Source organism: Syngnathoides biaculeatus, chromosome 6, assembly GCF_019802595.1.
Source record: "Syngnathoides biaculeatus isolate LvHL_M chromosome 6, ASM1980259v1, whole genome shotgun sequence".
NCBI classification, from domain to species: Eukaryota; Metazoa; Chordata; class Actinopteri; order Syngnathiformes; family Syngnathidae; genus Syngnathoides; species Syngnathoides biaculeatus.
Window position 1 is genome coordinate 21,897,615 of NC_084645.1, and position 27,481 is coordinate 21,925,095.

Genomic DNA, 27,481 nt, shown 5'->3' on the forward strand with positions numbered 1-27,481 from the left:
CTTATTCTGACCGCCCGGAACCATTTGCACACCATCCGTGTTCAGAGGGGGACAAATATAAACGTATCCTGTTCGCCCGGAACCCTTTGTCCACTGTCCGTGTGTAGCGCACGGACATATATTGCAGACGGAATGCTGCGTGGGGGACCGTGAAAAACATTGCAAAGGAACGCCCGTAAGTGTTTTGTATGAAACTGTTAGATGTGTTATCTGGATATAACATCATGTACGAGTGAGGTGAATGCTTGTTTTCCCGAGGTTTTTTTTTTTTTTGCCAAAAATTGCCATTGCTATAGCTCGCTAATGCTAATCGCGAGTGCATATTTTTCAGTTCTGTTTTAGTTCATGCCTGACTCGGTGCTAATATAATATTCAGTTTAAGGATGGAACTCCAGCCCTACGAAATGAGAAGAACATGCATGTTGGGAGGTGCGTTGGCAAATCTTTCAACGTAGTTTGATGATGAATGCGTGCAAAGCTTGAAATAAGATTTCCAAAGATGTGATAAGTCAAAAACTAACAAAATTATTGAACTTTCAAGATAGGAAATTAGGGGTAAATAACGTCTTTTGTTTTCCATTAGAAACAACAGGAAATCTGTGACCCAAATCAGGTTTTTACTGACCAATAACTTTCTTTATACTTGAAACTTTCAGATAATGATCATTGGCCAATCGCTAGCCTCGTCCAATGTAATTTCTCGGGCGCATCACTAATTAGCACAAATTAATCCTTAATTAGCAAAAGCAATTATTAAAATTACTTGATGGAAATGACCACAAAACCATGGTGTTACAAAAATGATGGCGTTTTACTTTCAGATATCGATCATTGGGGCGGCACAGTGGAACTGATGGAGAGCGTTGGCCTCACAGTTTTGAGGACCGGGGTTCAATTCCCGGCCCCGCCTGTGTGGAGTTTACGCATTCTCCCTCGTTTACTCCCGGCAGTCCGGTTTCCCCCTCACATTCCCCAAATATGTATTAATTGGACACTCTAAATTGCCCCTAGGTGTGATTGTGCCCTGTGATTGGCTGGCAACCAGTTGAGGGTGTACTCCGCCTCCTGCCCGATGACAGCTGGGATAGGCTGCGGCACTCCCGCGACCCTTGTGAGGATAAGCGGCTAAGAAAATGGATTGATGGATGATCTTGAAAATACTGAATCCAGCAGTCTGTGCAGTTTTTATTTGAAGTCCTACTTACATTCCATAAGATGGAAGGTTGGAAATCGAAAATAGATTAGGTTTCCGATTACCGGTAGTAACACACAAGATGGCGGACAGGGGAATCCTGGGACTGCTGTGACGTCATCGGAAATCTGTGTATTGAAAAAAGGGAAATTTCTAGGTAATTTTTCTGGGAGTTCTTGTCTATTCTTGTCCATTTGCCCCCTGTTATGTGTGTGTATTTAATTTTTTTATTTTCCTCTCATACTTTTCTGTTACTATGATGCGGGTTAGCTACTCGGTCTTTGAACTTCTATTCGGTGTCGATTGTTTTATCTTTGTGTTGTGTGTGTATTAAACGCAATGCAACTGCTTCGTCAAACTAAAACCAACAAGTTTTAGTTTGGGGATTTTTAGTCTGAATTCAAACGTAACAAAATTGGGGGTTCGTCCGGGATCAAATTCATTTGACATTTGAGACATCTGTTTAAAAGCGCAATTATTATTATTATTATTTTTTTTTTTTTTTTTGGCCGCATATTTGCAATTTAAACTGTGAAGCCAGCGAAAGTGAGTTTCGACTTGAGCTCTTGATTAGGTCCCGTACCCCTGAATCAGTCTGTGATTTACGCAAGTCTGAGCTTCTGCAACTTGCTCGTCATTTTCCAGCTTGATGCCAAACCTGCGATGAGAAAATTTCAAATTTTGGAAAATTGTTCAGAGTCATTACATTGATGAGAGGATTTTTTTTGTTCCTGATGTTTTGGCCTTGGTAAAAGATTGTATTTCTTGTGTTGTTGTGTGTGTGATTAAATTGTCTTGAACGCAATACAACTGCTTTGCCGGTTTGAGTTTGGGGATTTTTCGTCGAAATTCACACACAACACCCCGAATCGTGAGTTTTTATGGGGATCCCTGCCCCCACTCCGGAAGTTTCTGAAATGAGTCATCGGAACCAATAAGGCGGCGACCAATTCGCTGATGCTTAACCTACCTAATTTGTCAGTTGTGTGGAAATTTTATTTCATTCATTTATTCATTTTTTTCTGAGGTGGGGAGTATCATACATCAGTTACAAGTTCAGGACATGATACAATGAAGCAAACAACTTTGTTTTCATAACTACAAAAAAAAAAAAAAAGATTTCAGTTCATCTTCAGAGCTTTGGTTTGTCCTTGTCTTGCGATAAAAAGGATAAGTTATCTTGAAAACTTTATCAAAAGTCTAACAGAGTGGACTTTTATTTTTGCCCTTTCAATTTTATGAATAGGAGTGACAGCCATTTAACCCAAAAAAAATCATTTTAATATCAGAGAATGGTGCAAACGCTGACATCTTGACCAAAAGATGACAATGATTAATTTTGTAAAACGGTACGTTTTGAAAATTCAAGGATAGCAGTAGTTTTCTATTAAAACTGTTTTGGGGGTTTAAAGTGCTTCTGTGTATGACTCATTCCATTTAAAAAAAAAAAAAAAAAGTTTTAGTAACTACTAATGCTGTTCATTTAAGGCAGAACGTGCAGTAAATGCACTCAGCATGCGAGTTGAACGTTTTTCTCTGTGAGGATCGTTAGCGGCAGTGCTTAAGCGCTGTGTGACTTCTTAAGAACAAATTCGATTTCAAGATGCGTGGATTGCGTAAATGGATGGCGACATTAAGCTCCGCCCCCTTAGCCATGTCCCACAAGCTTCCAAAATGGCGATTGAACAGAACATGTTTGAATTCGATTCTCTATCGTGTATTCCAGATGATATTGCGGTATGTTTTTTTTGCCAAATGCGTCAGACTTGTTCAAGAGAGTTCTACGGAGAGGTCTCAACCATTTCAGGCGAGGATATGTCCACGGAATTAAGATTTTGGACGGAACAGGACGCAATGTCAGAGTTAGGGCGAAATGTTGGGGATGCAAAAAGGTTTGGCGCCTCACAAACTTCATATTGAAATCCAACAGAATTAAATAGTGGAATCGTACTGCGCACGTAAAGCAGGGTGAGTACTTTTTACTTGGAAAGATCACGAGTAATTTCATTGTAGTCTTTATAAGTGAGTGGGTGTATTCCTTTGACTTGGCTCGTAATGGAACCCAGTGCTCTGTCTTAAAAGTCTGATGCGATACAAATAGGCAAATAGACATTTTTCTTGCATGACATGGCACATTTACGTAACCCTCTTTGGCATAAAACACACATTTCATGATACACTAACCAGGTGAAAGTTGTTCTCCTGCAATGATAATAATTCAATCAAACTCAGAGAAGATACTTCTCCCCCACTTACCTTCGAACATGGAGTCCACATTTAGTTGTATGCACGGTCTTCCGCGAGCCTTAATCCATCGTAGACATTTCGGCAACTGTGTTTTACGCTTTGGAAAATGACTCAAGCGGGTCCCTTGTAAGCTAGCAGGATATCTTTCATGACAATTGCACGTTCCCCAAGCGCATCTGAGGACCATTTTCTTCGTAACATTAACTTTTCCAAGCGCCCGCTACTGTCACCTGGCATTGCTTGTGGGACAATATGGCAGAGAGGGGCGTGTCAAGCCTGGTGTTAAGACAATGCGGCTGTCTGATTGGCTATTATCGTACGAGTGATTGACAGGTCAGAAAGGTCCGTTGTTGGAGCAATGTGACGGCCATGATTCTTCTCAAATTCCACCTCACAATTTAGTTGGACTCCTGATGTGATAGCAGTGGACGAATTAGAGCAGCATGGATATGGATGCTTTAATAACACTCAGCAGGGAAGAGTAAACATGCTTCGGGTCGGACAAAAAAAGAAAAAACACAGTCAGTACTTATCGATACGCTATCAATAATGATGAAATGGCATCATTAGGAGGAAAACAAATGATTGTTTTCGTCGCGTGATGGATGACGAAATGCTGACCTAAAAACAAAAAAAACAAGTGAACAAACAAAAGTGCCAAGTCGGCGGGAATGCCCAGAGAACGCTCGCCGGGGAGCGGGAGGAAGGCAGATTGATATTCTATCAACGCTCTTTTGTTTGTTTTCGCCGTAAACCCATTGAGAGGCCGCAGATATTAATAGAAAGACAACTTTGCATGCGGCTTCGACACGACTGTCAGCAGTATTCCTCCCCCCCCCCTGGAAAGTGCTCCTGTTTTGTCTTTGCTGTGTTTTGATTGCTTTAATGTGATGTAGTTTATCTTCGGCGGAGGTGCGCCATCAAGACGGGCGATACCAGGCTTCCGCTGCAAACTCGCTGCCAAATTGCAGTACACGGAGTCCTCGGTCTGCGACCGGGCCGCGAGCCGAGCCTCCACGCGGCGGAGGCCGTTGGCCCCGGACGCCGAAGCTAGGCTAAAGGCCTCCGCCGCTGATGGCGGGCCGCGAGCTCCTGTTCCGCTCCTGATCTCGAAATCTCACGGGATCACACGCGATCTCGCAAAATTCAACAAAAAGAAATTTCCAAGCTGCGCATCCTCACAAGTGGGAGGTTCAGAGCCTATCCCAGCTAGCAATGGGCTAAAGGCAGACAACACCCTAGACTGGTCGCCTGTCATTCGCATGGTTCAATAAAAAGAAAAAGTCGATGACAACATGGGACAAGACATACTCGTTATTTTTTTTAATTGATTGTAGTTTTCTTGTGCCTCAGGTGGCTTCTCGATCGGGTGGGTTCTCTTCCATGTCCATAATTCATGGCACCGTGACTCAATGAGACGATGGCTTCCCCAACACACATGAACAGCTTCGGTCGTAAGTATTGAACGCATTTCATTATTCGCGATCGCCCATCAGACCTGAAATTGGGACAAATCCACTTGTAACGCTAAATTATTTCATTTCTGTTGTGTTGAGAACTTTTGAAATATGTTTTATTGCAATTTTAGCTACATTTGTATGATAGACAGATAAAATATGTACATTACCTCTGGATTAGACCTTTGACACAGCTCAGGCCTGAAGATCATCTCCTTGGGTAATCTCATAAAACATAACATTATCTTGTCTTTGACGTTTTTGGCTGGCAAAGTGGAAAATTGGGAGAGAAACAGCCCAAAACCATCTTTATATGTGTGTTGAGAGTTAGTCAGTCCATAGCTTTGTCTAATATAAAGAAGTGCTTGGCTGCCATCTTGTGGCATCCTCACAAAATTACTTTTTTTTTTTTTTTATTTGGGAGTCAATCACATGCAGATTTCAAGGCAAAGTCGCCACCCCTGGATACTTTTTTTTTTTTTTTTTTTTTTTAATGCCGTCTCATTGCAGCCACTTTCACCTCCGTCTCCACCTGATGCGTCGACAATCCTACAAAGGCGACCCACGAACGTTTCAGGAGGCCCTCGAGCTTCAAACCGTGCCGACTTCACCAGCGTAGCCTCGCTTTGATTCACTCGTGCGCGGAATGTCTCAATATTCTTCCACGCGCAGTCGTTCCATTTTGTTACGGCGGGGTCGGCCAGATCGTCCAGCTTTAATATTTTAAGTGGATGGTAGACAGGAGACGGACATATGGAGGAGTGCTACGTCGCGGCGGGGGTTGTTAGAAACCCTCCACGTACTCTTCTCGTCATGTGAACCGTCGGGTGACGGTCGGTAGCCGTAATGCACCGAGAATCGCGCTAATGCACCGTCAAGGGCGGAAAGTGTAGTTAGTGACCATGGACGTGAGAAGCTTTATTGAAAGAAAAAACGAAAAAGTCGCTCCCGTTAATAAGGACAACAAAGTAAGGAACGCAGCTAGAAAAATAACATGATTGCTTGGTGACGCACGGCTACTGAAGATAAAAATAAAAGACCTTTGTAGTCAAACAACGGAAGATTTATTCCATTGATTTATATCATTCTTCCAATATGTGTTTATGAAGAAAAATGCATGTTTTTAGGTGGACTTTCTGTCCCACTGGATGAGAATAACCAAACCAAATAACCACCTGGAGTGCAACTTACGCTCACAAAAGTGGCAAAGCTGCGTCCATCCAAACTGCTCAGTAGGACATGTCAAGTCGCCCAAAGTGCCATCCTAAAAGAAGGATGTGAAGCAAAGACAAGCAAATTTACACGAGGTAACTCAATGTGCTTGACATGATGAAAGGCATTTGAAAACAGAGAGATAAAACATTTAAAATTGGATAAAAACGGTAAAAATGACAGAAAATATTTAAAAAAGACAATTAAAACCGCATATACAGTGCAAGTCATTTGATCAAAAAGTGGATTTATTCTAAAAAGCATGAGAAAAAAGAAGAGTTTTCAACCTGGATTTAAAAAAAAAAAAAAAAAAAAAAAAAGACACTTGGGGCTGACCTCACCTCTGTTGGCAACTTCTTAATAGCTAAATGCTGCTTCGCCATGTTTGCTTTGGACTCTGCGCTCCACTATTTGACTACTGGGTTTGTATTCCGGAAGCATTTCTTTCATGTATTCAGGAACTAAATCATTTAGTGATTTATAGACCAGGAGCAGAACTTTAAAATCTATTCTAAAGCTGACTGGAAGCCACTGCAAGGACTTTAGGATTGGACTTCTATGCTCTGACGGCTTTGTTTTGGTCAGAACGCGAGCTGCAGCTGTTTAATACTCTTTTTGGGGAGTCCAGTCAGAAGACCATTACAATAGTCAAGTCTACTTGAGATAAAAGCAAGGATGAGCTTTTCCTGATCTGCTTGACACATACTAAGACTTCACCCTAGATATGTTCTTCCAATGCTAGAAGGCAGTTTTTGTGATTGATTTGATTTGATTGTTGAAAGTCAGGTCGGAATCAATCAGAACACCAAGTTTTCGGACTTGAGAGTCCAGGTGTTTACTTACATGTACAGTGCAAAGTTTTAGTAAACATTTTTTTTTTTTTTGCTATTATGAACGTAAGTTGCCTTATTTTTTGCACTCGAAGGCAGTAGAATCACAAGATTGGATGATTATTTTAGTCATGCCGGCAATAAGACATCAATATAATTATATTAATTATTATATTATATTATTTTATATATATTATTTATATTATTCTATATTTATATTATTTATATTAATCGGTCACTATGCTTCGCATCTAATGGAATATTCCATTTTCTTAGTGTACATATAACACTTGAATACAATCAAAATCTTTTATTCCAATATTCCTAATTATGTAAATAAAACAGGATTTAGTCAAATATTGGTACGAAAATTATGCTCAAACTGTGGTATGACTCACATACACAGGTACATGAATATTTCTTACAGAAATAACATTTGACCAGCACCCACAGCAGGTGGCGCCCAATCCTGTAATTTCAAGCCACACCTGCGCGGATGCTAAAATGCTAACTAATGCAATGCTAATTAGGACATCGGCTGCATATTGCCATGCATAGATTCATGAGGCCCGGCACGTCAAGCGGTCCGGACAAAGTCTGTGGACAAACGGTGGCCAGGGGTAAACACACTTGGGAAGTACTTTTACTTACTTTACACTTTTACTCTACTTGTTTTTACCTCTGGCCTGCAACTGCGCCGTGGCTCGCGATTGGTTTGTGTAATCGGCTTGGGAGGCTCCTCAAAAAGCTCTTTTAAATCCTTTGTGTGTGTGTGTGTGTATTTGCGTGTACAGTTACATTGGTGTACTCGCTGCAGCCCGATAATGAGTAGCTGATTAATGACTGCAGCGCTCAGAGGGCATCGCGTCGTCCTGCGGCACGCTAAGGGGACTCGACTCGGCCTTCCATGCGTATATGAATGTGTGTACAGTCATAATTACGTTCATTATTCCACATGAGTTTTTGTCCTTAGTGCTGGTTTTGTGTCTTCTCACGAGGCCGACACCTTTCGATAATCTCTTCTCTTTAGGATTCAGTCAGAAAGCCCACGTCTGTTTTGTTGTTGTTTGCTTCATCTTTGCTCAAAAACTGGAACGCTGGAATGCTGTTTACCTAGCGTTATTTTCGGCAATATAAAAGTATATTTTTTGCAATTTTTACAAAAAAACTGTGCATCCTATCAGCAAAAAAATAGGTTTTTGGAGACTGAATAAAAAAAAAAAACAACAATATAAACAAAACAATGTACTTTAACAATATGATGGATATTTTTTACCATTTTATTAGAAAAGTTTCAGACTTTTTCCATTTTTAATTCCTCAATGGAGTCCCACTGATTTTGCAAATAAAATGTCTGAAAAGTGTCTCAACCGCTTCCTTTGTTTCTGAAGCTCACTTTTAAATTAAATTTTGGCTTACAACGCAAAAGAAAAAAAAAAATCAAATAAGCGATGGCTTGTTATAAAAAAAACAAACAAAAAAAGAGAAACGTGTAAATTAGGGCTCTTGTAAATCGAAGTACCATTGTATTATCCATCCATCCATTTTCTATGCCGCTTATCCCCACAAGGGTCGCCGGGAGGGCTGCAACCTATCCCAGCTGTCAACGGGCAGGAGGCGGAGTACACCCTGAACTGGTCGCGAGCCATTTGCAGGGCACATAGAGACAGACAACAGTCGCACTCACAATCACACCTATGGGCAATTTAGAGTGTCCAATTAATGTTGCATGTTTTGGGAATGTGGGAGGAAACCGGAGTGCTCAGAGAAAACCCACACAGGCTCGGGGAGAACATGCAAACTCCACACAGGCGGATCCGGGATTGAAGCCGAGACCTCAGAACTGTGAGACCTTTCCAGCTGAGGTACTTTGCCGCCACCATTGTATTATCTGATTCTTGAAAAAAAAAAAAAAAAAAAAAAAAAGATTTTGAATTTCATTAATATCACCAAAGGCAATTTCTTATACTCAATGTTTTCAATACTGTTTCACGTTAAGCCAACTTAAAAGCAAGCAATTCCCTGTAAGTCTTGAAATACTGTAGCATAGTAGCCCCGTATTCAGTACGAGCCACTGAGAACTCGAGTGGGGTAAGTCGTTTTGGTCATTTTAGATTTAGATCCAATTTCAACATACGCAGTCCAATGGCAGTCCATTATTGCACTCGGAACATTTCCTGATTCGTCAGTGCGGCACTGGGCCAACATCCCAGAAAGTGAGATTTCAGACATGTAACAATAATAATAATAATAATAATAAGTTATTCATCTTGTATGCCAGTGCATTTGTATCTTTGTACAAGTGCATGTTTGTTGTCATTCTTCTTGAAATATTGATAAATTTGGACTTGGACCACTAATGGACTAAACTTTTTTTTTTTTTTTTTTTCTTCAAAACCAATTTTTTTAGGCAACCCAGACCGTGATCCAACCTATAAATATTCTCATGACTCTACGCGCCTTGGTGTAGATAAAAGTATAAAACACCCATAAACCATAATTTCTGCCACAAGTATCCAGAAGAGGTAATAATTTTCATGTACGGCACCAAGATTTAACACCCCCAGAATTATTCCAGCCGTAAAACTTTAAATCACTCTCCTGTAAAATGAAAAAATAAAAAAATCAAGGTAGCCCAACTTAAATTTTCAGAATGTCATATATACTTTTTGACAGCTTAAAACTGTAAAAATAAGGAGGAAAATGAGAAAAAGTGACAAGGCCGCACACGAGCGTCTAAAAACGCCGAGCGTGGACGCGTAAGCCCGATGGCTCGTGTTTGTTTGCGTTTAGCCTGACATCTGCGACTGCACACTCGACGGAGTCGTCTCTGGCAAAATGCAGCTGATGAGCGCCTGGCACGGAGCCCGCTGAACATGTTCGGCTTAGTTGGGTTTTCCCGCCGGAAGCCCGCCCGGTCCCGGCCTCTGTCGCTGCGAAGTGTCGTCAACGGCAGATTTGATTAGTAGGCGTGTCCGCTGTCGCACCCGTGGGCCTCTTGCGGCCCAGTCCGTCTGCTAATAATAAATGTACACGTGATGTTAGGAGAAATGTTGAAAGGCGGCGTCTTATTACATTAAAATACAAATGTAAAATAAGTCGTCTGTAGAGCTGGGGGGAAAAAAAGTTCAAAATTGGGAAAAGTTGACATAAAAACCAGGTCAATGCAAAATATCTACCTCGAAGTTCTGCCCGGAAACCCACTATTGGACCAGTGATAAACTTTACACAATGCACTTGGGACCAACATATGCAGTTTAAAGCTAGAAGTGAATCCCTCATAAATGATAAATTTTCACATTATTACTGGGATTATTATTCCATGAAAAAGAAGATGATTTTAATCTTCAAAGTCACGTGACGTCACTTACTAAGAAAGCGTAACTGGATTGGCTGGATGTTGGGTTCTGACCTGAAGTAACCCCGTCTTCTTAACATTGAATTTAGACGGTGAATTTCAGACAGCAAATTGTAGCCAGTTGAATCTCAGGAGACTGAAAATATTGCGTTTGAATTTTAAAGGTTGAATTTTTTGATATGGCGAATTTGTTAACATTGAAAAGTTCAACTGAAATACAGTTATTGAAAATGTGATCACTTTGAAATAACAGTGTGAATTTTACAACATCCAATTTTCAGTTGCATTCTTAATTCAAATCGTGGTGGCACATACTGTATTTACCTTAATTCCCGGCCTACGGAGCGCACCAGATTATAAACCTCACAGTACATTTGTAAAGGAAATACCATTTGGTACATACATAATAAGCCGCACCTGTGTAAAAGCCGCATGTGGCCACATTGAAACCCACATTGAAACACGAGTTACAAAGAAAGACGCTACACAGAGTTTTTGAAGTTTTAATACCTTAGCTTATCTTAACATAGCAACAACAGGGCTGGTTAAAATAAAAAATAAAAAATACCGGTTTAAAAAAAAAAAAAAAAACAGCCGGGCAGCTACACAGTAGCAACACGGTAGCACAGCACTAACTGAGCTGCTTAAAAATTAAAAACATACCTGAATCACTGAGACGCGGCGGTAACACAGCAGAAACACGCTGGCGTGGCGCTAACGCGGCCGGTTAAAAAAAATAATAAAAAAAAAAAAAATACCAGTAAAAATCACTGAGGCGGGACGGTAAGACAGCAGAACCACGCTAGCGCAGTGCTAACAGAGCCGGTTAAAACAAACAAAAAAAAACATACCGGTAAAAATCACTGGGACGCAGCGGTAAGACAGCAGCAACACGTGAGCACAGCACTAACAGGGCCGGTTAAAAAAAAAAAAACAAAAACAACTTACCCTTAGCTTATCTTAACAAAGCAATAACAGGGCTGGTTAAAAACTAAAAACATACCGGTAAAAAAAAAAAAAAAAGCTTCCGCGGCAGCTACACAGTAGCACATCACTAACAGAACCGTGTAAAATAAAACATACCGGTAAACATCACCGAGACATGGCAGTAACATAGCAGCAACATGCTAGCACAGCACTAACAGGGCCGGTTAAAAAAAATAATAAAAAAAAAAAATCATACTGGTATAAGTCACTTCCTCGGCACTTATATTCCACCGGTCTCACTCTCACATTTTCCGCTCGAGTGCCCCCTTGCGGCCGTTTAGAAAAACACACAAATTAGCCGCACCACCTCATTAGCCGCAGGGTTGAAAACGTGTGGGGGAAAAAAAGTCGCGGCTTATAGGCCGGAAATTCATAAAAACACTTGAGTGTGCTAACGGTGTTATACGGTGACAAATACATCACAAGTACAAATACTTGATAAGCTACGGAAGCAACAACTCTCTTTCCATCCAATGACGTTATCGCTGATGCCTTCTCGAAAGATGCCACAGTACTCGGCACTCGAGTAAATAAATGACACCACCCGGGAAAATCCGCTCTCTTGTCCAACATTTAACGAAACAGAGATGAAAGTTTTGATTAAAGACGCGTGGGACAAATGTCAAACGTTCAGCGAAGGTCCCGACGCTCCGAAAAAAGACGCGCAGCCGCCAATGAATTGACCGTGACATTTTCAATTTCATAGTCACTTTGCACACGCGTTCACGCTGACATTTACTCACGCTATCTGTCTAATGGAGAACAGGTGAGCCACGAGCGGATCTGGGAACGTTCTCCTAATGCGGATTTTGGTTTTGCTGTTGTGTCCTTTTCAAACCAGGGCTGAGAAAAATGAAGATTTGTTACATCGAGATGAAAAATTTAAAAAAAAAAAAAAAAAAAAACATAATTCAATGGATGCCAGCCCACCAATCAGATTAATGAAATTTGGTTTGAAAAGAAACATTTTGACTTTTTTTTTTTTTTTTTACCTTGATTTCAATTACATAATATGTATGTATTTTTACATTGAATGGGGATATTTCTAGTTTTTATTTTGCAATTAAAAAAAACACCACGCTGACTGATTTTATACAGTAAAAACACAAAACAAAATACAATTAATATGATTGTAGGAACACAAAATATATAGCAAAATACTACTACTACATGGGAGGCAGGTTTCCCGCATACTGTAAATGTTTGTGTATATATTTGTCTATATTTTTGTCATATATCTAAATTTCATCATCGTTTTGTTCTCAGTTCATTAATTGTGTGAAGAACAAATACGTGTATGCGTTTTAATGCATTTATTTAGAGGCTCCTGTTGATGTAGTTATTAAGAAGTAATTAAGAAAAGTAATCCAAATGTAACTGAACATAATAAATTGTATTATTTTGAGAAAATAATTACACTGTTACATTTTCAGCTGATGAATATACATTTCCGAAGTTGCCAGCAGTGTCGACAGGAGATTTGACTGGTTTCGTACTCGCTTACTTCCCGAGTAGCGCACGATCTTTACTGGTCAGTACAACTGGAGCGTTATCGGCACACGATGAAGAAGAAAATGTAAAAGTTAGCATCGTGGCTAATTAGCGAATATCAGGAGCGGCGAAAAACACCCGTCAGCTTATCTCAGCATGGACACACGTGAAATGACGGCAACTTGTGACACGTTTAGCCCATTTATAGCCACTTCATGAGATGAAGATGTTGAGATATTAAATGTTAATGTTAATATCAGTCACTGTGATTTGACGGGCGCATATGCGCACGCCCGCCACCGCACTCTCAGATCTGCAGTCGAGCACGAAAAATCACGCGTGTAAAATTTATTCCAAGTAGAAATAAATCGCTTATTTTCTGTAGTCCTGACCAATGTTCCCCCTAAGCTGCGCCACTGCGCAATTGCGCACTCTCAGCGCACATGAAAACCGATCCAGCGCAGTGAACCACAGCCTGACGTCCATTTTTTTTTAAACACATAACCACACGGTCTAGAACAAGGAGCCGCTGCTCAGCCTAGTTCCTAGTTTATCTGACACCGCCCCCCTCCGCTCTTAAAGGGATACACTCAATAATTACAAACAGAACACCCACCTGCAACTTTATATCTGCGGGCACGACTGGTGGACCACAACCATCACTTTATATATGCGGGCATGACTGACCACACCCATACATTTTTCAAATGTGAGTGACTGTGATATGCGTTTTATTGTTTTGGACATACAGCATTTTTTAAGTATTTTGCTCCCACACAGCTGCGAGTACAAATCCCGATCTTCTCGACTAATGATGATCCACTAAGTTGGCATTCCCCATCGCCTCCCGCCCGCCGATCATCTTCCTCGTGCAGACGGCGAGTGTTGCCAGACCACCGACCGTAATTGCCGTAAGTGGTCTGGCTTCGCAAAAGTAATAAAATGGATGCTACGCGATAAAAAATAAAAATGACCGCTTTATGGAAACGGATGATGGATGTCAAGGTCAGCATCCTGTCCGCTTGAATGTTTTTTTTTTTTTTTTTTTTTTTTCCTCCTTCCGACGCGATATGGAGCGCACATATTTAGATTTTATTTCCTGTGAAGGTTACCAAAGACATCATAATATCGGCAAGGACACTTGGTTGAATGTTTGCCATTACTGAAGGGGATAACTTATTTTTTTTACGCACTGGCTGTAGTAAAAAAGAAAAAAAAAAAGGGTACGGAATTCTGCTGCCGTATAAATCCGATCGCTGTGATATTAATGTACAAATAATCAGATTTTTGTCAAAGTTGCTAGTTTTCCCGCACAAGGAAGGGTCATAAAAAGGTCATAACCCCCACGACCTTGCGTTCACCATGGCGACGCCGATCCGTCACTGCCTCGGCTCCGATCTGGCGAGTACGAACGCTGGCCGACGTGCCGTTGTTTTTTTTTTTTTTTTTTTTTTTTTTTTTATGGCTTAATAATGGAGATAGACGGAAAGATGGCGACGTCAATGATCCCCGAGCAGGAAATGAAAGATCTGAGTGCAAATTACATGAAAGCAGGAAAAAAACATGCGCGCGTGCACGGCAGCTCATGCGTGATGTCGCAGGCAAACTGGCTAAAGGAAATTGCGACGCTCCTCCGGGAACCCCCGATGGGAAGGGAATGGGATTAGACAGCAGGCGAAAGTCAACGCCACGCATCCATTTAGGCCAAGTAAATGGCAATTACTCATGTGTGTCAGTACCTGTCATGAGATGGCAGGCGGGGGCATTTCTGAGCGACACCCTCCCCATAAAAAGTTATTTTGCCCCCTGCCACACAGCTCAATAGGCACGCGTGAAAATAATATTAGTAATATTACAAGAGCAAAGTGTCAAATACTTCCCAGTTTTATTGCGACAATTTTGTTGTTTTACTTCGGAGAAATAAGCAAAAATAGGCATCTTTTTTTTTTTTTTTTTTTTTTGGTCAAAAGAAGTTCAGTATAAGAAAAAAAAACTCTCCTGAGATGGTTTAGAATATTGAATGATGTATTTTTCTACCCCAAAAGTGCAATATTCAGACAGAAAAAAAATCCCAATATATAAAAAAAAAAAGGCTATATAAAATTGCTTTTATCATCCGTCCATCCATTTTCTTTGCCGCTTGGGAGTGCTGGAGCCAATTCCAGCTGTCGACGGCCAGGAGGAGTTGTGTGGAGTTTGCATGTTCTCCCCGTCCCTGTGTGGGTTTTCTCCGGGTGGGCACTCCGGTTTCCTCCCACAACCCAAAAACATGCGACATAAATTGGTCACCCTAAATTGCCCCTACGTGCGATTGTTAGTGCGACTGTTTGTCTCGATGTGCCCTGCGATCGGCCGGCAACCAGTTCAGGGTGTGCCCCGCCTCCTGCTGGGATAGTCTCCGGCACTCCCGCGACTCTTGTGAGGATAAGCGGCAAAGAAAATGGAAGAATGGATATTTGACTTGAATCATTATCAGCTTAGTATTTTCGATACGCGAGCCTTTCGGAATAGCGCTTGAAACCTCTGTGGTGTGCTCAATTTGAGGGGGTGGCGGTGAGGGGGGGGGGGGGCAATCCCGCGATTAGCAGCATTGACCTTGAAGGTCAACGGCGAGAATGCCCGAGTGCGTGTTTCGCGAGTGGAACGGCGCTCAAGATTCTCCTCCAGAGACGACGAGGTCGGCAGCACAAAAGCTGGACTGTCCGACAGGATGCGCTTAGTGACACGTCGCGCCGCGCCGCGCCGCACGACTCGGCTGGGCTGTCTGCGTCTGCATGCGCGTGTGTGTTTATAACCCTCCACTTCCCAAAAAATGCTAGCAGCGGTAACAACATCATGAACAACGTGGACGGATGTACACACACCCACACACACACAGACAAGGACTTCTGCCGAGACACTTGAGGAAAAAAACGCTCCAAATGTGTTTAAGAAACTTTTGGGCCTTGTGAGGAAACAATGTTTTTTCTTCTCCTTTTTGTCCTGAACAAACAAACCTTGACACACTTTGTCTGAATTTACATTGGGGTGCACTTTATTTTTCTTTTATTTCTTTTTTTTTGTGTGTTTGTGTCGACATCCAAGTACATTTAAAGCAGGTGTGTCCAAGCTTTACTCTCGGTGGGGGTGGGAACAAAACAATAATCGAAAGGATGCCAGGGCCATATTCTTCATTATAAGGAGACGTGTATATGTTTATTTTGACAAAAGTCAACATTCTGAGAATAAAATCATTTTTCTCCAAGTTTCATGTGAATAAATGTATAGATTTTTTTTTTTTAAAGAAATCATGTCGGTCATGGTCAGTCAAATGTTATTTTCTTTAAAATGGACACATCTGAAAATTGCTTGTAGCTAAATTTTGTCTCAAAACAAAAATTTGTAATTTAAAAAAAGTCAAGGTTCTGCTGTATGTGTATAAGATAATTGTAAATAAAATGTTCATATCTTTGACAGGCCAGTTAAGTTAATGTTTACATTTGACAATTCATCTTGAGTTTTTAAACATTTACAGTACTTAGTTTTTTAAAAAAAAAAACAACAGTATATGCCCAGTCTATTTTAATCAAACAATTAATCCCTGTATTCAGTATTTTTAAGTACAATGTTAGGTAATTTTCTCTTTTTGATGAAAATGTGCAACTAGAATACGATTGCATTTGAATGTTGGACATCGTAGTGGCAAAGTATCCATCCATCCATTTTCTCCCGCTTCTCTGGGTCGGGTCACGGGAAAAGTAGCTTCAGCAGGGGTACCCAGACTTCCTTTTCCCCAGCCACTTGTTCCAGCTCTTGTGGAGGGATCCCGAGGTGTTCCTGAGCCAGCCGAGAGACATTGTGTCTCAAGCGTGTCCTGGGTCGTCCTCGGGGGTGTCTTTCCGGTGCGACATGCCCGGAACACCTCACCGGGGAGGCGTCCGGATCAGGTGCCCCACCCACCTCATCTGGCTCCTCTCAATGCGGAAGAGTAGCGGCTCGACACTGGGCCCCTCCCGGATGACCGGGCTTCTCACCCTATCTCTAAGGGAGAGTCCGGCCACCCTGCGGAGGAAACTCATTTCGGCCGCTTGTATCCGGGATCTTGTTCTCTCGGTCACGACCCACAGCTCGTGCCCCTAGGTGAGGGTAGGAATGTAGATTGACTGGTAAATTGAGACCTCGGCCTTTTGACATAGATCCCTCTTTACCACAACGGACCGATACGAAGTCCACATCACTGCAGACGCTGCACCCATTCTTCCCCCACTCGTGAACAAGACCCCAAGATACTTGAACTCCTCCACTTTGGGCAGGATCTCATCCCCGACCCGGAGAGGGCGCACCACACTTTTCCGACCGAGGACCACAGTCACGGATTTCGCGGTGCTGATTCTCATCCCAGCCGCTTCACACTCAGTGAGAGCTGGAGATCACGGCTTGGTGAAGTCAACAGAACCACATCATCTGCAAAGAGCAGAGATGCGATTCTGAGGCCATCAAACCGAACACACTCTACGCCTCGGCTGCGTCTAGAGATTCTGTACATAACAGTTATGAACAAAATCGGTGACAAAGGGGCAGCGCTGGTGGAGTCCAACCTTCACCGGAAACGACTCCGACTTATTGCTCGCATTGCGGACCAAACTCTGACAGCAATCGTACAGGGACCGGTACCCCATACTCCCGAACCCCCCCCCGGGACTCATCGTGGGACACGGTCGAACACCTTCTCCAAGTCCACATGGAGACTGGTTGGGCGCACTCCCATGCACCCTCGAGGATCCTGCCGAGGGTGTAGAGCTGGTCCGCTGTTCCACACACCGTAGTGGCAAAGTATTTTCATTATAATTCCTTAAGATGGACCCGGATGAACTGCCCAGTTTACTTTTAACTCTGTTGCTCTCATTTTTCTTTCGTTATGTTTAGTTGCTGTTCCATTTCCCCCCGGCGAATAAATCACTCAACATTTCCGTCTTCAAACGTCCTCCAATCGACAACAATCCCACGTGGAGTTTTTGCCTAATAGGACAGCAGCCGGGGGAATTTGCAGACTTATTTTCATTCAAAGTCGACCACCTGCACAGTGCAAGATAGCAGCGGCAACAAAGGCAGTGTACACGGGTGAATGGCAACGAGTGTACAGCAGTAATTCCACTGAAATTGAGCGGAAGACACCGGTTGAGCTGTTTTTCAGTTTTAAAAAAAAAACAACAAAAAAAATCCAAACCTGGACCGGCAAGCGTTGTTCCGCCGCGTTGCGGCTTTTGTTTGTGTTTACACCTTCGCTTCCTGCGGGCTTTGTGAATGGAAAGACTCCCCCGCCGTCATTGACTTGATTCTTCAGTCGGTGGTGATGCAGTCTTGAGCTGACCTGCAAACGCAGCGCCGTTGATTGCCCGCCGTGTCGTTGGTCAGTCGTCATGTCAATCATTAGCGACTGCCATGGTTAGATTTTTAAAGGTTACTTTGACACAAAGATGGCACGAACAAGGGTGAGCTCATTTACGAATTGACTATTTTTATTGAAGCGGTTTTACGGAAGTTTGCTACATATAGGCGGCATGGTGGCGCAGCTGCAGACCATTGGCCTCACAGTTCTGAGGACTGGGGTTCAAATCCTAGCCCCACTTGCATATGGAGCCTGCGTGGGTTTTCTCCAGGTATTCCGGTTTCCTCCCAAAGTAGAGTAAAACAGTATATGTGCATGAATGAGAGGGGCGGCGGGGGAAGAGCGAAACTCCGGGGAGAAGAGATAGCGAGGGCGGATGACTTCAAATACTTGGGCTCAACAATACAGAGCAATGGAGAGTGTGGTAAGGAAGTGAAGGAACTGGAACAGTAGTTGGCGGAAGGTGTCTGGTGTTCTATGTGACAGAAGAGTCTCGGCTAGGATGAAGGGCAAAGTTTATGAAACGGTGGTGAGGCAAGGGCATGATGTCCGGATTACAAGACGGTGGCCCTGAAGAAACAACAGGAAGCAGAATTTGAGGATGTTGAGGTTCTCGCTCGGAGGGAACAGGATGGCTAGGATTAGGAATGAGCTCATTAGACGGACGGCCAAAGTTGGATGGAGACAAGGTTCGAGAGAGCAGACTTCGATGGTTTGGACATGTCCCGAGGCGAGAGAGTGAGTATCTTGGTAGGAGAAAGGTAAGGATGGAGCTACCAGGGAAGAGAGCGAGAGGAAGACCAAAGAAAAGATTGACGGATGTGGTGAGGAAGATGCACGAGATAGGCTGTGGTGACCCCTAATCGGGACAAGCCGAAAGGAAAAGAAGAAGATGATTCCGGTTTCCTCGCACGTCCCAAAAACATGCATTATTTGGAGACTCGAAATTGCCCTTAGGTTTGATTGTGAGTGCAACTTTTTGGCTGGGATTGGCTCTTACCCTCCCACGATCCTTGTGAGGATAACCGACTCCATATATGGGAAAAAAAAAAAAAAAAAAAATATATATATATATATATATACACACAGTGGTACCTCTACATACGAAATTTAGCCATTCCGGAAGTCGTTTCCTAACTTGGAACATTTTGTAAGTAGAAACACATTTTACACGTTCGTACCTTCAACCTTTCCGGGCTAACGCAATAGCGGCTGCCTCCTCCTCTCCGCCGTCCTCACTAAACTTCTCTTACATCGAGTTACCTTATGTAAGAAACGCGCTGTATAAATAAATGTGCTTGCTACATCGCACGCACCTCTCACTTTAGATAAAAGCGTTCTAATTTTACCGCATGCACCTTTGTGTGCAGGAGTACCTATTGTCAGGTCTGCAGCATGTAGCGTGTTAATTAGTCGCGGAGTCGCTGGGATGCACCCTGGCCTTGAGCCAAGCACACTCCAGTTGCTATGGTTTCCCCTGTGTTCTAGCCCTGCTGTTGTTATTCAAGTAGCTGCCAGCAGCACAGAGAACAAAACAAAACCGGGAAAAAAAAAAAAAAAAATCACACACACACCAAAACCACTGAAACATCCTGGCAGGTTATTTTAATTAAAGCAGTTTTTCTCGTTGAAAGCGCTGCATTTATTTATTCATTTGCGATAGAGACGGCGGTTTCGTGCTAGCTGTCCGCTGTTTGTTTTTCCACTTCATTACACACCTAATAAGGCTGAAAACAAGTTTTGTACCGCTCTCGCAGGGTTTGTGTGTATTCACGAGTTTTTTAAAATTTTTTATGATTATCGTCCTGGCAATGATGTACACGCATGTCCCAACTAACCTGCGTGAGGCCAATGACTCCTGACATTACCACTTTTCAAAATCTATACATCTCATTGAAGTACAGTATCCATATGGGGGTCCGTCTGGCCTCTGATATCCTGTAAAAATCACGTTTCTTGCTTTAAATGTCTTGGTCATATATTGACTTTAGACCTCTATCAAGGCTGAATTGTTAGTAAAAATCAACCCAAAAATATATATGCATCATAGTGTCATCATTGTGTGTGACTTGGCAGGCTACTTCCATTTTTTCATGGGTTATACAGATGCGCTTGATGGTAAAACTCCACCTTTAACCCGTTTCTGACCTATTTTTTTGTTCCCTCAATAATTTTACTTTTTGCATTATCAGGCTGTGTTCAAGTTTACTCAGCAATTAGCAATTAAAAAAAAAAACAAAGTTTTTCAGTCACACCAAGTGTTAATTATTAATCTCCATAATTCATTTTCTATTTATCTCAACTTATTTCTACACGTATCAATTAATTTTTTGTACTGATGTCTCACATTTTCAGTTTTTATGTAAATTGAAAAATACGACACCCTTCTGGCTGTATGTGGTGGTCCAGCTTTTGTCATTATTTCAGTTCAGGTTAGCAATAGCCACTTCTACGCAATTGTGTGTTATATATATATATATATATATATATATATATATATATATATATATATGTGTGTGTGTGTGTATGTATGTATGCACATACACAGTACAAACTCGGTTCTCAAACACAATCTGCTCTGAAGGTGGTTTGAGAAGCGATTTGTTCGAAAACCATCGATATTTCCCATTACAATTAATGGAAAAAGAAAAATGCGTTCCAAGCCGCAATAATTGGACTTTTAAAAGTATTTTTTTAAAGCTTTTCGTGATAATAAACTGCATAGTAGAAATAAATACATGCTCCCTGAGAAGGGTTGTGTCCGGAAGGGCATCCGGCGTAAAAATTGTGACAAACATATATGTACGTTCATCTGAGATGACACGCTGTGGCGACCCCGAAAGGGACAAGACGAAAGAAACTTACTATAGTTTACCGTTTTTTCGGGGCTGTCATGAACCTCCAGTACTGGGTCGGACATAAATGCAGGACTTCGAGGCAGAGGCATAATGTTCAATGTAGTTTATTCCGGAAACTGGGTCATACACGTTGTAGCAGTCTGTCAAGGCAGAGGCACACAAACGCTAGGCTAGGCGGGATCCAAAAGACACAGCAAGGTCCGATGACTATGGGGCAAACTTAACAAGCTCAACATGACAGGATCAAACCAAAGGGCACAGAATCGATGTGACTAGGGTTGCTCTAACTTACGCATAGAAGAGAAGAGTCCCACAGGCATTGAATGCAACCCACTAACAAAAAAGCAACGAACTGGCAAATGCCAGTGACAAAAACTCCAACTTAAACGCCTGTCTAATAACAGTCCGAATGTGAAACAGCTGTGACGGGTTTTTGAACGAAAATCCGGTACTCGAACCCCCCTGTCATGAGCAAGGCCCGACCACTGCCAAGAGGGGCGTGGCGGACTTTCGTTCAAAAACAGAGGCAAAAAAATCTCAATTTTTGTTCGAAAACCGATTTGTTCGAGAACGAGGAGGTGTATATGTATATATATATATATATATATATATATATATCACAGTATATGAAAAAATGGCATAATACTGCATGTCTCATTTTAATGAGTCATTTTCCACTGGAGAGATCCTCTGCTGTCACATGGAAATGTGGAGATAATTATTAGTGCCTGGAGCCGGCCGCTGTCTTCGCTGTTGGATGTCAGGTGGGCTCTTGAGATGGTCGTTTTCAAGACCGATCTACTCCACTCACCCTCAACCGAGCTTGCGATAACAACCGAAAACGAAAAAAAAAAAAAAAAAATGGAAACATGGAAAGTCGCCTGGCACCTCCTGTTCTTATCTATTACAGATGGCACAGCTTCATCTATTCTCCAGATAACGTGTGTTGGCGCACGTATTGACCATATTTGTACGGCGAGCTTCGCCGCTTTGACACGCTGTCCCCACTGAGTGGGAATGTACAGCTGACGACAGGTCGCGCGTCAGGCCCTAATTATTTCTTGCCGTTCCAGGGTCAAAAAGCGTCTCACGGGCTATCAAGTACATACACGCTGTAGCAGCGAGGCGGCGCTGTAGCCCTCCACGTTCGAGACGCTTACGCCTATCCGAAGCGTTCGGAAAGGATAAATGAACATTTTAACATCCCCAACCAATAAAAAGAAAATAACAGTGAACAACCAAACACTTAACGAAATAATCAAAACCAACTAAGATCAGACTTTCAATTTCCAAACTAATTGTAGTGTAGTAAATGAAAGTATATTAACAAAACTAATATGTGAAAATTCACAAATCCAAGAGAACGAAAGAAAATAACAATTTTGACCAGCTGAAGAAAGTTATCGAAAATGAAATGAACAAATTAATGCAACCAATAACATGAACTAACAAAGGAAATTATGAAACAAAACTAAGAAACAATTTATGAAACTACTCAGTGAAACTAACGAGCAAAACTAACATAAAAGGAATGAAACTAACAAATGGGACTAGCATAAAACTAATTCAACAAAACTGGAAACAAACCGAAATGAAACAAACTGAGACAAACAAAACCAACGGCAAAAACTAATCAACAAAACAAACTACTAATTTCCGGCCTATAAGCTGCGACTTTTTTTCCACACGCTTTCAACCCTGCGGCTTATGCGGTGGTGCGGCTAATTTGTGCATTTTTTCTAACGGCCGCAAGGGGGCACTCAAGCGGAAAAGGTTAAGAGTGAGACCGGGGGAATATATGTGCCGAGGAAGTGACTTTTACCGGTATGATTTTTTTTTCTTTTTTTAACCGGCCCTGTTAGTGCTGTGCTAGCGTGTTGCTGCTATGTTACTGCCATGTCTCGTGATGTTTACCAGTATGTTTTATTTCACACGGCTCTGTTAGTGATGTGCTACTGTGTAGCTGCCGCGGAAGCTTTTTTTTTTTTTTTTTTTTTACCGGTATGTTTTTAACCAGCCCTGTTCTTGCTTTGTTGAGATAAGCTAAGGTGTTAAAACTTTGAACACTCTTTCTGCGTACCGTCTTTCTTTGTAAATATCGTGCGTTTCAATGTGGGCACTTGCGGCTTTTACACAGCTGCGGCTTGTGTATGTACCAAATGGTATTTCCTTTACAAATGTACCGGGCAAGATTTATAATCCGGTGCGCTCTGTAGGCCAGAAATTACGGTACTTCGTTTAAGCAACTAAGTTCACAAAGTTTGTTTTTTGTTGAGCTAAAAGACAGTTTGCGAGTGGAGGACGGCTCTAAATGTGCAAAACATGAAAAAAAACCCCAACTTCTTTTTCTCGACATGTCCTACGACTGTGACTGCGCCAGGGAGGCGTTGACATTATTATTCCTCGCGTGGAGCAGTCGCTGCTAAATCTGCATGTTTTACACTGAGCTGTCAAGCCTTTATGGCGATGAAGATACTGCTCAGATGTTCCCTTATTATCTCCCAGGCTCAGCTTGCACGCAACTTCAGGCCTCTAGCGGTGACTGGCAAAGCAGAAAAGTCACTTTTTTTTTTCCTACCCCTCTTCTATCGCCGGACAATTACAATATTTATGAGGGGAAAAAAAAAGGAGGTTAAAAAAATAGTTTCTTGCTTTGGTTATTAGATTTAAATCCCCCTAGCAACACACATTTAACAAAAACTATATAAAACACCGGTGAGAAAAAGCACTGAAGCATTTTTCTTTGTAATTGTACAACACAGTGACATAAATGGATATGAGGCCGCTGTTCAAACTGCTGACAGTAGCAGAAAAAAACACCTCACATTGAACAAGGGATTAAGGCACTGCGTGTGTGTGTGTGATTTTCATCTTTATTATTTCTCTGAAACAATAATTCATTTTATAAATGTCTTGAATGGTAATCACGCTGAACATTTTTTCACGAGTTGCCCGTGTCGTGATTGTCCTCGGCTCTGTTCGACACGTCGTCCAGTCGAAGCCGTTGACTGGTCCGGAAGAAACTTTGTGTGAAAGAAATATTATTTTGACTAAATTTTCAAAATTTCTGGACTGTAAGACGCACCTGATTATAAGCCTCACCCAGTACATTTTGTGCATAAGTCGCACCTGTCTTTAAGCCGGTGATTTCCGACCTTTTATAGAGCCAAGGCACATATTTTACAATTGGGAAAATACCACGGCACACTAACAGAAGAAAATGTCACCAAAAATGGATCGATTAATTACTGTATGTACTTCGTGCTATCTAATAGACAGGGATGAGAATTGTCCGCCGAACTGCGGATTTCCGACTTTTTCAGACCAAAATGACCATTCTCGAGATAAGCGCAAATCCGTTGAGAAAATTTCAGGGGGTAGGGTATCGTGCGCCTGCGCTCCGAGCCGCGAGTTCAGCTTCGCGCGAGCACAAGCACGACTATCATATGCCGTCCTAACTTGCTCGGTAGTGTAAATATTTGCATTTTGCGACATAAACATTCAAACTTGTTTGCGGCAGATTACTCGATTGGACAACAGAGTTATACAGTATAACGATCCAATCGTGGTAGCGGTTAATCGAGTTTCACCATTGCCATGTACACGTGTTCTCGGGTCTCAGAAATCGCAGTGGAACTTGTTAGTTAGCCAAGTAATGGCGTGTGGGACTTAGCGCGAACTGAGCGACGGTGTGTTCAAAGTTTCACGAAAGTGTTAGAAAAAAAAAAAGGATGAAGATCGAGCGAGGGCAATTGACAAGGATGCTGGGATCAAAAACTGTTTCAGACGGGCATGGCTTGAAAAAAGTGTCACCGTGCAGATAGGACCGAAAACGGAATCAACACGTCTAACCGGACACATACAAAAAGTGGACATTCCCGGCAAAGTGCTGTGCGCTCTGTGTTCCGATAGGAGCAAAAAATATCCAGGAGGAAAATCAACCCCCCCAGGCCCCCCCCCCCCCCCCCATCGACAGACATTTTCAGTGTTTCTCCAAATTGGTCATTCTCATCCCTGAATAGAAGAGGATTCTGTCATTGTGCCTCACTAGCATAAATAGATGAAGAAAGATACATTTATTTCTTGGAATAAATGTTTTTTTTTTTTTTTTAGCAATTACATAAAATTGAGTAACTTCCCTCGGCACTCTGTTTGGGAATCACTGCTATAAGCCGCATGCGCCCACATTGAAACATGAGCTATTTACAAAGAAAGACGGTACACAGAAAGAGTTTTCAAAGTTTTAATAATATATCTTAATTTTTCTTTCCAAACCGTACCTGTGACTGCTTTTATTACCTCTGAAAGCTTTTTTTCGTCCTTTTACATTGCTCCAGTTCTTCTCGCTGCCGTTTCCGGCGTGTTGCCGTCATTTTTGCCAAGTTTACGTGCAGCAGCTCCGTTTCCTTCTTGATCGGCCAGCGCGATTGCTTCTAACGTGAAACCTGCGTCATATTAATTTCTTCTTGCATCTTCTAAGGGTCATGCACAAAACACAAAGTTACATTCAACTTCAGTCTTCCACTTGTCTCACACTTACCTTTTCTGCTCAAGCGCCCCCCCGGCGGGCGTTTTTAAAAAAGGTATAAATTACCCGCATCATTGCATAAGCCGCACATGTGACAAAATTCGCGGCTTATAGTCTGGAAATGACGGTAGGTGAAATGCTATCACGTATAACACACACACACACACACACACTCCACCCCGCTCATCTTTGAAGAGCCAATCACGCACAAAAATCGAAAATCCCTTCTTGAAATCTTCCGCCGCAATTGAGCTTTCATCCAAGGCGCCACGCTCAGGGTACATTCGTTTACCGCTAATGCAGGAGTGTTCATTTGCTGGTGATTAGCAGGAGAATGAGTCATTCCCCGAGGGCGGGAAGGGCCGCCGTGCTCGACGCAGCCGAGGTTTTCCTGTCACGTTGAATGAATGTGACTAATGAAGACGGGGCGACAGCGCACGCGGGGCTCTGGCGTATTTGGAGCCGGATCCCGCCACTGTCCGCTCGTTGGCGTCCTCGGGGAAGCTCGGATTTGAATTCAACCAAACCGTTTTTGTTGAGTTTTTACCGGATTCAGGTGGGATCGCGAAAAGTCGGAGTCATGCGGCCTACTGTGTGTGTAGTTTTGCGGTTGGGAGCAACATTCCCTCTCATTTTTGATGTGTCTGAGCAAACACGCTAAGCCCCCCCCCCCTCCCCCAAGAGCGCTCCCTTTGACTGCAGTGAGCGAGCGTCAACACTGCGGTGAGGTCAGTGTCAGCCGTTGTAGTCACATGACTCGTCCTTAAAAGGTTCAGATTGCGCCGTTTGCATTCCCATCCGAACACTTTTACGAACTATTTTGTGTTTTTGTAAACCAAATTGATGGGCTGTGTAAGGGATGTAACAGCTGTAATTATGAGTGTACCCCTTTAAGAGCAGAGGGGGGCGGCGTAGGGTAAACCCAGCGGTGACTCCTTTTCGTTTTTTACAGGTCGTATGTGAACTGTGCCGTTGGATGCGGCAACCAGTCATTCATTCTCACGCATTGAACCACATTTTAAAATGCCAAAAACTGAATATGGATTTCATTTCTTTTTTGTGTGCTTAAAGCATCAGCAGTGCGCAATTGGGCACACCCGCAGCTTCGAGGGAAAATTGGTTTGGTTGTGGTGTAAAATTGCAGTGCATCATTCATACATAACAAATCATATAACAGTCTCAAAATATTAGCGTTATTTTGTCAAGGCTGGATCGTTTTTAAAATTTAGTGAAGCCCTGCTATTTCTTCTTCTTCTTCTTCTTTGCCTTCTCACCCTCCTCCTCCTGCTTCTTCTTCATCTTTTTCATCTTCCTCTTCTCCTTTTCCACCTCCTTCTTTGTCTTTTTCGTCTTCTTCTTCCTCTTCTCATCCTTCTTCTTCATCTTCGTCTGTCTTCTCCTCTTTGTCCTCCTCCTCCTCCTCTTTCATCTTCTTCCTCTTCTCGTCCTCCACCTCCTACTTCTGCTGCTACTTCTTCGTCTTCATCTTTCTCTTCTTCCTCTTCCTCCTCTCCTCCTTCTCCTTCTGCTGCTTCTTTGTCTTCTCCTCCTCCTCCATCGTTTTTTTCATCTTCCTCTTCTTCTGTGTTCGTCTTCTTCTTCGTCTTCTCGTCCTCCTCCTTCTGCTTCTGCTTCTTCGTCTTTGTCTTGTTCTCCTCCTTGTCCTCCTCCTCTTTTGTCTTCTACTTCCACTTCTCGTCCTCCTTCTGCTTCTTCTTCTGCTTCTTCTTCTTCACCTTCTCCTCCTCCTCCTCCTCCTCCTTCATCTTTTTCATCTTCCTCTTCTTCTTTGTCTTCTTCTCCTTTTCCTCCTCTTCCTTCTTTGTCTTATTCGTCTTCTTCCTCTTATCCTTCTTCTGCTTCTGCTGCTTCTTCGTCTTCTCCTCCTCCTCCATCGTCTTTTTCGTCTTCCTCTTCTTTTTTGTGTTCGTCTTCTCCTTCTTTGTCTTCTTC

The 27,481-nt window shown here is 42.4% G+C and overlaps 1 long non-coding RNA gene across 4 annotated transcripts in view; it reads left to right on the top strand.

Annotated features, from left to right (window-relative positions):
- Window positions 1-95: 95 nt before the first annotated feature.
- LOC133502542 (uncharacterized) overlaps window positions 96-27,481 on the top strand; it is a 90,907-nt gene continuing 63,521 nt past the window's right edge. For all 4 annotated transcript variants that reach the window (XR_009795498.1, XR_009795500.1, XR_009795497.1 and 1 more), the window contains exons 1-2: window positions 96-175; window positions 4,793-4,893. This is a non-coding gene — a long non-coding RNA (uncharacterized LOC133502542). The remainder of the gene's footprint in view (window positions 176-4,792; window positions 4,894-27,481) is intronic.